At 37.9% G+C, this 12390-nt stretch overlaps 1 protein-coding gene across 2 annotated transcripts in view; it reads right to left on the reverse strand.

Moving 5' to 3' along the window:
- The window catches only part of ZNF280D (zinc finger protein 280D), a 298762-nt gene that overhangs the window by 162411 nt on the left and 123961 nt on the right, over positions 1-12390 (reverse strand). For both annotated transcript variants that reach the window (XM_057488838.1, XM_057488837.1), the window contains exon 2: positions 10067-10158. The gene's annotated coding sequence lies outside the window, so the exon portion shown is untranslated. The remainder of the gene's footprint in view (positions 1-10066; positions 10159-12390) is intronic.

The following is a 12390-nucleotide window of genomic DNA, read 5'->3' on the forward strand; positions in this document are numbered from 1 at the left end:
AAAGTCCTCAAAAAAATATTAGCAAGTCATATCTAACAATGTGTAAAAAGAATTATACACCATGACCAAGTGGGATTTATCCCAGGTATGGAAGGTTTAAACTTTTGAAAGCCAATTAATATAACCCAGCACATCAACAGGCTAAGAAAGATCACGTAATCATGTCAATAGACACAGAAAAAACATTTGACGGACTCCAACATCCATTCATGATAAAAGCTCAGCAAAAGAGAAAAATATGGGAACTACCTCAACTTGGTAAAGAATATCATATTTTATATCTAGATATATGATCCATTTTGATAAAATTTTTTGCTAATTTCTGTGTCCAGATACATGCTTTTGCATAAGGATCTCCACTTGTTAACATCATACTTAACCTTAAGAAATTAGTAGCTTTTCCACTAAGATCATAAACAAGGCAAGGATGTCTCCTCAACAACCCTTTCCAACATTATACAGGAAGTTCTAGTTAATGCAGTAAAAAAAGGAAATAAAATATATACTGATTTGGAAGGAAGGAAAAAACTTTTTGTTTGGAGGTGATGTGATTGTCTATGTAGGAAATCTAAAAGAATCAAAAAATACCTTTTAACTAATGAACAATTATAGCAAGGTTGCAGGATATAAAATTAATATACAAAAGTCAATTTCTTGCCTATATTCCAGCAATGAATAAAGTGGAATTTGAAATTAAAAGCACAATACAGTTTACATTAGCACCCCCCAAAAAATGAAATCTAACAAAATATGTACAAGAGCGAAATGAGGAAAACTACAAAACTCTGATGGATAAAATCAAGGAAAAACTAAACAAATGAAAAAACAGTCCATGTTCTATGTTGAGGAAGACTCGATATTATTGAGATGTCAGTTCTTACCAATTTGATGTGTAGTTTGAATGCAATCCCAATCAAAATCCCAGAATTTTTTTTGATATTGATAAACTTATCCTAAAGTTTATATGGAGAGACAAAGACATAGGATAGCCAACACAATGTCAAAGGAGAAGAACAAAGTTGGAGGACTGATGATACCAGACTTTAAGACTTACTATAAAGCTGCAGTAATCAAGACAGTATGGTATTGGCAGAAGAATAGACAAATAGATCAAAATAGAGAGCCCAGAAGTAGAAACACACAAATATAGTCAACTGATTGTTGACAAAGGAACAAAGGCAGTTCAATGGAGCAAAGATAGTCTTTTCAACAAATGGTGCTGGAACAAGTGGAAATCCATATGCAAAAGCATGTATCTAGACACAGAAAAAAGCAAAAAATTTTATCAAAATGGATCATATACCTAGATATAAAGTACGAAACTGTGAAATATAAAACTAGAAAATAGCATGGGAGAAAACCTAGATGGCTTTGGGTGTGACAATGACTTTTTAGATATAGCACTAAAGGCAAAATCTATGAAATAAATAATTGGTTAGCTGAACTTCACCAAATTTAAAACTTCTGCTCTGTGAAAGATAATGTCAAGAGAATGAGAGAACAAGGCATAGACTGAGAGAAAATATTTGTAAATGACATATCTGATAAAGGACTACTATCCAAAATATACAAGGAACCTTAAAATACAACAATAAGAAAACCAACAACCTTATTTAAAAATGTACCAACGACTAACAGACACCTCACTAAAGAAGATATACAGATGGCAAATAACTGTGTGAAAAGATGCTCCATATCATATGCCATCAGGGAATGCAAATTAAAACAATGAGATACCACTACACACCTATGAGAATGGCCACAATCCAGAACACTTGTCACATAAAAGGAGTTAAAATGGTAATTTTATGTTGTGTATATTTTACAAACAATAATTTCCTTTTAATTAACAAAGAGCAAAAGGCAGAGATACAAGACTTAGGAGGATAGAGATGCAAGAGAAATGAAACATGAGCTGGCAGATCTATAGGGGGAGTAGTGATTTAAAAAATAACACAAATGGCCATCCTGCCTAACGCAATCTACAGATCCAATGCAATCCCTATCAAAATACAGATATCATCCTTCAACAAATTAGAACAAATAGTTCTAAAATTCATATGGAACCACAAAAGAGCCTGAATAGCCAAAGCAATCTTGAGAAGGAAGAATAAAGTGGGGGGAGGATTATGCTCCCCAACTTCAAGCTCTACTACAAAGCCACAGTAATCAAGACAATTTGGTACTGGTACAAGAACAGACCCATAGATCAATGAAACAGAATAGAGAGTCCAGATATAAACTCACACATATATGCTCAATTAATCCATGGATATACAATGGAGAAATGACAACCTCTTCAACAGCTGGTGTTGGCAAAACTGGACAGCTACGTGTAAGAGAATGAAACTGGATTACTGTCTAACTCCATACATAAAAGTAAACTCAAAATGGATAAAAGGCCTGAATGTAAGTCATTAAACCATAAAACTCTTGGAGGAAAAACAGGCAAAAATCTCTTGAATATAAACATGAGCAACTTTTTCCTGAGCACATCTCCTCGGGCAAGGGAAACAAAAGCAAAAATGAACAAATGGGGCTACATCAAACTAAAAAGCTTCTGTACAGCAAAAGACAGCATCAGTAAAACAAAAAGACATCCTACAGTATGGGAGAATATATTTGTAAACGACATATCTGACAAGGGGTTAACATCCAAAATATATAAAGAGCTCACATGCCTCAATACCCAAAAAGCAAATAACTGGATTATAAAATGGGCAGAGGATCTGAACAGACACTTCTCCAAAGAAGAAATTCAGATGGCCAACATGCACATGAAGAGATGCTCCACATCGCTAATTATCAGGAAAATGCAAATTAAAACCACAGCGAGATATCACCTCACACCAGTTAGGATGGCCAACATTGTAAAGAAAAGGAACAAAAAATGCTGGTGAGGATGAGGAGAAAGGGGAATCCTCTTGCACTGTTGGTGGGAATGTAATTTAGTTCAACCATTGTGGAAAGCAATATTGAGATTCTTCAAAAAACTAAAAATAGAAATACCTTTTGATGCATGAATTCCACTCCTAGGAATTTACCTAGATTCAAAAAGACATATGCGGGATCATGGGAAGATGGCGGGGTGAGTAGTTCAGTGGAAATCTCCTTCCCAAAACATATATATTTATGAAAATACAATAAAAACAACTATTCCTAAAAGAGACACCAGTGGATACAGTACAACAGCTAGGATACATCTACATCTGCGAGGACTCAACATCACACGAAGCGGGTAAGATACAAGCCGCGGCCAGGCGGGACCCAAATGCCCCCCCCCACCCCAGAACCCGTTGGGAAGAAAGGAGTCAAAACAGGGAGGGAGTGAAAGCCCAGGACTGCTAAACAACCAGCTCTAGAAATCCGCACCCAGAGCGCAGACACAAGGTGCACAGGGTGCTAGATATTAGAGAAATGGAAAAGCAAAACCTGCGGGCAGGTCCGTGCAACCTGCACCCCTGAGACAAAAGAAAGGCAAGTGCTTTTTGCAAATCTTAAAGAGACAGGGATCCCACAGCTGGATGAAGTCGTCCCGGCACACTTAGCCAGCAGCTGGGAATCCCGGGGAACTTTAGGCACCCTAACCACCTGGGCGGCAGCGCAGCTCTTAAGCCCCTCACAGCATTAAGCAGCCTGCCAGTCGTTCCCCCAACTGGTGCGGACCCTGACACACCGGCCCAGTAGTGGGAGAGCGGCAGCGCGAGCAGGGGGTGGCGGCACCAGAGGGGACCCGGAGCGGCTTGTGCGAGCCCGCCACGGCAGCAACCGAGCAACCTCGGAGCAGCCTGCGCGCGATGGTGGCAGTGGTGCAGAGGAACCTGGGAGAGGTCTGCACGAGACCGCAGTGGTGCCAGAGGGAGCAGCCATGCTCCCAGCAGCCGACTGAAATCCCAGCCCGATGCACAGCCACCCAGGCCAGACCCAAAGGCCGCTGCTGGCACACAGCTGCCTGGCAGGGGTGCCGCTGTCACGGAGGAGCGCACCTGGCATACCTGCCACTCCCCGCAGGGCTCCGCGCTGCTCTGATGGAGACCACGTCCACAGCAGCTTAGGGGATTAACCTGGTGGCTGCTCCAGGAGTGCGGGTAACTGACACAGGCAGCGGAGAAGGGCAAGGCATCCAGAAGACAGGAAAGGACTTTCTTCTCCCAGCTGATACACCCACAACCTGCCTACAGCCACTGCTATCACCATGAAAAGGCAGAAAAATTTAGTACAGTCCAAAATAGTTCAGACAACCTGTAAGAGAGGATCTGCAGAGACAGATCTAACCAGTCTCCCTGAAAAAGAATTTAAAATAAAAATCATAAACATGCTGACAGAGCTGCAGAGAAATATACAAGAACTAAGGGATGATGTCTGGAGGGAGATTACAGAAATAAAACAATCTCTGGAAGGATTTATAAGCAGAATGGATAAGATGCAAGAGGCCATTGATGGAATAGAAACCAGAGAACAGGAACGCATAGAAGCTGATGCAGAGAGAGATAAAAGGATCTCCAGGAATGAAACAATATTAAGAGAACTGTGTGACCAATCCAAAAGGAACAATATCTGCATTATAGGGGTACCAGAAGAGAGAGAAAAAGGGATAGAAAGTGTCTTTGAAGAAACAATTGCTGAGAATTTCCCCAAACTGGGGGAGGAAATAGATGCTCAGACTATGAAAGCACACAGAACTCCCAACAGAAGGAACCCAAAGAGGACAACACCAAGACACATAATAACTAAAATGGCAAAGATCAAGGACAAGTACAGAGTATTAAAGGCAGCCAGAGAGAGAAAAAAGGTCACCTACAAAGGAAATCCCATCAGACTATCATCAGACTTCTCAACAGAAACCTTACAGGCCAGAAGAGAATGGCATGATATATTTAATGCAATGAAACAGAAGGGCCTTGAACCAAGGATACTGTGTCCAGCATGATTATCATTTAAATATGAAGGAGGGATTAAACAATTCCCAGACAAGCAAAAGTTGAGGGAATTTGCCTCCCACAAACCACCTCTACAGGGCATCTTACAGGGACTGCTCTAGATGGGAGTACTCCTAAAAAGAGCACAGAACAAAACACCCAATATATATATGAAGAATGGAGGAGAAATAAGAAGGGAGAGAAATACAGAACCATCGGACTGTGTTTATAATAACTCAATAAGTGAGTTAAGTTAAACAGTAAGGCAGTAAAGAAGCTAACCTTGAACCTTTGTTAACCATGAATCTAAAGCCTGCAATGGCAATAAGTACATATCTCAATAATCACCTAAATGTAAAAGGACTGAATGCACCAATCAAAAGACACAGAGTAACAGAATAGTTAAAAAGCAAGACCCATCTATATGCTGCTTACAAGACACTCCCCTCAAACCCAAAAGACATGCACAGATTAAAAGTCAAGGGATGGAAAAATATATTTCATGCAAACAACAGAGAGAAAAAAGCAGGTGTTGCAATACTAGTATCAGACAAAATAGACTTCAAAACAAAGAAAGTAATAAGAGATAAAGAAGGACATTACATAATGATAAAGGGCTCAGTCCAACAAGAGGATATAACCATTATAAGCATATATGCACCCAATACAGGAGCACCAATATATGTGAAACAAATACTAACAGAATTAAAGGAGGAAATAGAATGCAATGCATTCATTTTGGGAGACTTCAACACACGATTTACTCCAAAGGACAGATCCACCAGACAAAATAAGTAAGGACACAGAGGCACTGAACAACACACTAGAACAGATGGACCTAATAGACATCTATAGAATTCTTTTACTCCAAAGGACAGATCCACCAGACAAAATAAGTAAGGACACAGAGGCACTGAACAACACACTAGAACAGATGGACCTAATAGACATCTATAGAACTCTACATCCAAAAGAAACAGGATACACATTCTTCTCAAGTGCACATGGAACATTCTCCAGAATAGACCACATACTAGGCCACAAAAAGAGCCTCAGTAAATTCAAAAAGATTGAAATCCTACCAACCAACTTTTCAGACCACAAAGGTATAAAACTAGAAATAAATTGTACAAAGAAAGCAATAAAGGCTCACAAACACATGGAGGCTTAACAACATGCTTCTAAAAAGTCAATGGATCAATGACCAAATTAAAATGGAGATCCAGCAATATATGGAAATAAATGACAACAACAACACAAAGCCCCAACTTCTGTGGGACACAGCAAAAATAGTCTTAAGAGGAAAGTATATAGCAATCCAGGCATATTTAAAGAAGGAAGAACAATCCCAAGTGGGGGGGATCTCACTCCCTAACTTCAAGCTCTACTACAAAGCCACAGTATTCAAGACAATTTGGTACTGGCACCAGAACAGAGCCACAGACCAGTGGAACAGAATAGAGTCTCCAAACATTAACCCAAACATATATGGCCAATTAATATACAATATAGGAGCCATGGACGTACAATGGGGAAATGACAGTCTCTTCAACAGATGGTGCTGGCAAAACTGGACAGCTACATGTAAGAGAATGAAACTGGATCACTGTCTAACCCCATACACAAAAGTAAATTCGAAATGGATCAAAGACCTGAATGTAAGTCTTGAAACCGTAAAACTCTTAGAAAAAAACATAAGCAAAAATCTCATGGACATAAACATGAGTGACTTCTTCATGAACATATCTCCCTGGGCAAGGGAAACAAAAGCAAAAATGAACAGGTGGGACTATATCAAGCTGAAAAGCTTCTGTACAGCAAAGTACACCATCAATAGAACAAAAAGGTATCCTACAGTTTGGGAGAATATATTCATAAATGACAGATCTGATAAAGGGCTGACATCCAATATATATATAAAGGGCTCACACACCTCAACAAACAAAAAACAAATAATCCAATTAAAAAATGGGCAGAGGAGCTGAACAGACAGTTCTCCAAAGAAGAAATTCAGATGGCCAACAGACACATGAAAAGATGCTCCACATCGCTAGTCATCAGAGAAATGCAAATTAAAACCACAATGAGATATCACCTCACACCAGTAAGGATGGCCACCATCCAAAAGACAAACAACAACAAATGTTGGCGAGGTGGTGGAGAAAGGGGAACCCTCCTACACTGTTGGTGGGAATGTAAATTAGTTCAGCCATGTGGAAAGGAGTATGAAGGTTCTTCAAAAAACTAAAAATAGAAACACCATTTGACCCAGGAATTCCACTTCTAGGAATTTACCCTGAGAATACAGCAGCCCAGTTTGAAAAAGACAGATGCACCCCTATGTTTATTGGAGCACTATTTACAATAGCCAAGAAATGGAAGCAACCTAAGTGTCCATCAGTAGATGAATGGATAAAGAAGATGTGGTACACATACACAATGGAATATTATTCAGCCATAAGAAGAAAACAAATCCTACCATTTGCAACAACATGCACGGAGCTGGAGGGTATTATGCTCAGTGAAACAAGCCAAGCAGAGAAAGAGAAATACCAAATGATTTCACTCATATGTGGAGTATAAGAGCAAAGAAAAACTGAAGGAACAAAACAGCAGCAGAATCACAGAACCCAAGAATGGACTAACAGTTACCAAAGGGAAAGGGACTGGGGAAGTATCGGTTGGGAGGGAGGGATAAAGGCGGGAAAAAGAAAGGGGGCATTACAATTAGCATGTATAATATGGAGGGCATACAGGGCGGGCTCTACAACACAGAGAAGACAAGTAGTGATTTTACAGCATCTTAGTATGCTGATGGACAGTGACTGTGAAGGGGTATGTGGGGGGGACTTGGTGAAGGGGGGAGCCTAGTAAACATAATGTTCTTCATGTAATTGTAGATTAATGATACCAAAAAAAAAAAAAGACATATGTACCCCTATGTTTATCATGGCGCTGTTTATAATGGCCAAGATACAGAAGCAACCTAAGTGTCCATAAGTAGATAAATGGATAAAGAAGAGGTGGTACATATACACAATGGAATATTTTTCAGCCATGGAAGAAAATAAATCCTACCATTTGCAACAACATGGTTGGAGCTAGAGGGTATTATGCTCACTGTAATAAGCCAGGCAGAGAAAGACAAGTAACAAATGATTTCCCTCATCAGTGGAGTATAAAAACAAAGCAAAAACTAAAGGAATGAAACAGCAGCAGACTCACAGACTCTAAGAAGGAACTAGTGGTTACCAGAGCCAAAGAGGTGGGGAGGGTGGGCAGGAAGGGAGGGAAAAGGGAATTAAAGGGCATTATGATTAGCACACATAATGTAGAGGGGGCACGGGAAAGGCAGTATAGCACAGAGAAGACAAGTAGTGACTCTATAGCATCTTACTACGCAGATGTACAGTGACTGTAATGTGATATGTGATGGGTACTTAATAATAGGAGGCAATATAGTTACCACAATGTTGCTCATGTGAAGCCTTTATAAGATTTTTATATTAATGATACCTTAAAAAAAAAAGTGAAAAAGAAATATAACAGAAATGGAGTAAAATTTGGAAGTATCCCGAGAGAGACTAGATACTGGTGAGAGTGAAAAATAGGAACATAGAAGCTAGATAGGAGAAAAGCAAGCAAAATGAATAAAAATAAATTGAATTTGAAACAGAAGTAAAATGATATCTAGGGAAGATAGACAAAGGAGATCCAACATAAACTTTCTGAAACCCCTATATAATGAATCAGAACAAATATTTGAAATATGATTGAAGGAAATGTTCACTTTGAAAGGGCATTTCAGGTCTCAGGAAAAATTGATACATAATGGCCAAACAGATATAGCTTAATACAGTTGCTGAAACTTGAAGATAAAGAATGACTTTTTTGGACAATCAGGCAAAAACAATGAGTCATCTGTGAAGGGCAAAAACAAAACAGTCTGACATCATACTTCTCCACAACAACATGCAATTCTAGAAGATTGGAGAAATCCCTCTAAAATCCTCAAGAAAAGAAAATGTGACTCAAGAAATTTATGTCATTCAAATTGTTATTCAAATATTAAGGCAACAAATATTTTTTAATATTCATGAACTCAGTGAAATATGGGAAAATATTTATAATTCATATCATGAATGATATGCAATTTCATTTCAAAATCATGATTTGTAATTCTTTTTTAAATCTACAAATTTTAATTTTTTATAAAACTATAATCACAAAATATATGCTAACAATTTTGAAAATGTAGACAACATGGAAGAGTTTCTTGAAAACATATATATATATATGCTTTCTGTTATGAATGAAGAAGAAACTAAAGCTTGAATAGTTCTATAAATATTAAATATATTGAAATAGTTGCTAAAAACCTTCCCACAAAGATGAGATTAAATATGAGTGGTTTTAAGGGCACACTTTTCTCAAGGTCAGGAGAAATGTCAGGGCTAATACATGCCAGTAGGTTACCAGAGAACATGTGAAATAGAAAAACAACCATAGTAAGAACTGTAAAAATAAATTAAAGTAAAATAAGTAATAGTTTACTTTTAAAAAAATAGTAATACCTTGAAATGTATAGCTACAAAAGCTCTTGCTGTTCTGAAAGGCCCATCTGGCAACTTGCACAGACGCAGTTGCTTAAATGCTAATGTGCCAGGGCTGTTCTGTGATACAGAGGCTGCTCCTATTAGACCAGTGAAACCACTACTTCTATTTCTGCGAGGAAGGAAGAACACCTCTGAAGGTGGCACTTATGGACATGAATGAATTGTGTTACAGAAATAAGGAAATAGCATGGAAAGGAGACATTTGCAAAGCTTTGGGGATATGAAAGCACAATAACCAAAGATTTCTAGGTATTTTTGGTTTATGAGAAAGGGAAAGATTCCCTGCTTTCCTCATTTATATAACCTATGTTCAAAGCTCATACCTATCTTTATTTTCAGCAGGGCTCAGGTCGTTTTTTAAGCATCATGTTTAGGATACATGATGAAGTTTAATAGCTGAACTAGCTGCACAAAAGAAGCTCAAGCATCTTTCTACTGTAAATATCTCTTCTTTCAGTAACAGCATTGCACAAAATAACCTCACTCACTGAGCTACCTGAACAAACTTTAAAAGGAACTTCAACCACTCACCTGGATCTAGGCCAAAGGCTGAATTGTCCAAATCAAATATCCACCAACTATATGCTTTCTCTCATGGATAGTAACTTCAGATTCATTTTAGCCTAAAGTAAAGAAAATTGAATATAAATAAATTAAAAATATAGATAAACCAGTAACACTGTAGATAAATGGGCAAAGAATATAAACAGTTTATATAAGGAAATATAAATGGCTCTAAAACATATGAGAAGGTGCTCAATCTCATTCATAATGAGAAAAGCAAATTAAAATTAAACTGAAATACAGTTAACTCATCAAACTGGAAAAGACCACAAAGCTTGGTAATGCTCTGCATTAGTGAGAGTGCATTAGAGAAGCATTTACATATATTGCTGATAGGAACTTAAATTAGTATAACCTCTGTGTAGGATAATTAGCAATATTTATCAAAAGCACAAACACACACACTCTTAGCCAGCAATTCTACTTGTAGGAATTTGTCCTATAGATTACTTACACATGTACAAAATGACATATGTACAACACAATCATCACAATAATATTTGTAATAGCAAAAGACTGGAAACAAATGTCCTTCCACATGGAACCGGTCAAATAAATTATGATGCATCCATTCAATGGAATACTATGCTGCTGAAGAAAGATGGGTAAACTTATTATTGACAGGGATTTAGTTCCAAGATATAGTTTAGTGAAAAAAACAAACTTCAGAGTATATAGAATGTTATCATTTGTGTAAAACTGTATGTACGCATTGAAGGATATATAAAATATTGGTAATATGAGTTGCCTTTGAGGAGGGGGAACTAGGTGACTGCATAAGAGTGGAAGGAAGGAAGGGAGGAAGGGAAGGAAGGAAATGGGTGGTTCTGTTGTTTACATCTATTATCTTGTCTGGGGAATTTGTGAATTCTCTTAGCCAGGAGTGGTTAAGGGGAGTGTTCTGGGCCATCGCTTCTCTTACCAACTCAGTTTTGGTTATTTAACACCTTTTTCTGAGTCTTAACTCTTAATATTCCCATGATAGCCTGACTCAGAAGAGTGTTTCCTTGTAGGAAAGCTTTTAAGATTTCAGATAATTCTCATGCTTATTCACATGCAAACACTCAAAAATTCATACTTTACATTTGCAAGTATTTATAAAGCCCCAACTATATCTGTTTTTTAATTGTATGGAATTTAACGATGTTACTTTCTTTTCAGAGTCTGCCAAATTAGGAATACTTCCCTTGTCTTGGATAAGCCATATTTTAATTCTTTTATAACAATGAGGCAGAAATCCAAGACTCTGAAAAACAGAAACTGTTCAAAAGTGATTAATATGCTCCTTTATTTTCTATCAAATCCAATGTCCAAACAATAATTATAGTTAGCTATATCCTTTCCAGCTGTTTGCTTAAAGGTGCAAAACTTCAATTCTCCAAGCCTGGATTTATGTGGCTAGTTCATGACTCAACATGGACTACAGGTGGGGTATCAGACACCAACAGGTCATCCCTGCAGGATATTTCTAGGTTATTGCTCTAGCATATTGGAGAGATAACCTACCCCCTACCCTTAAAAAATATATAATCTTTCATGAGGTAGAGATTGCAGCTTTCTAATGAAATTTACCTAAAATCTCCTGTTACTCAGTTAAGCCTGCACCAATGGCAAAGTCCCATTAGACCTGTCCAAGCTAAAGTCTATTTGATATTAAAACAAAAGGAAAGGTATCTGCCTAAGTAGATTAGAAAGACAAAATCAAGTAAGCCAGATTTCTAAACAAGGGGACTTTAAGCATGGAATTTGCATATATTATTTATTCTCCCTCCATGCAAACATGCAGATATTGCTCAGTGGACTCTGGCCTCCTGTGCTTAAAAGCAATGGTTGTATTAGTATCCCCCTGTCCATGGCTACTGCCAGAGGAATTTCAGGCTCCATGGGGATTTTTCACAGTAACCCCCTCTCAACACTTTCCAATATCCTTTCTCTAAAATGTCACTTGGAACTTTGTAAGTGGATGGTTTCTTTTTCTCTGTGTGGCAAATTTTTGCTCTATACAGCTCATGTCTGCTTCTCTGTTGTCATTTCTCCCTCTCATCTTAGCTTCTGGCTAAAAGACTAACTTACAGGTCAAATTTAATTGATTAAGGATGAAACACTGTAAGGAAGTAATGAAATCTATGTTGTACCCCACATAACACTATTAAGCACCCTCTATTCCACTTGACCGCAGCCATGTAGGGCTTTGTGATAAAACTGTTTTAAGTATGCTCATGTTCTACAATGTGGTCATCTGTTCTTTGAGTTCTATTGTTTTACACCTTGATTTAGTGCCTCTGTCTCTT

Source organism: Manis pentadactyla, chromosome 11, assembly GCF_030020395.1.
Source record: "Manis pentadactyla isolate mManPen7 chromosome 11, mManPen7.hap1, whole genome shotgun sequence".
NCBI lineage: Eukaryota > Metazoa > Chordata > Mammalia > Pholidota > Manidae > Manis > Manis pentadactyla.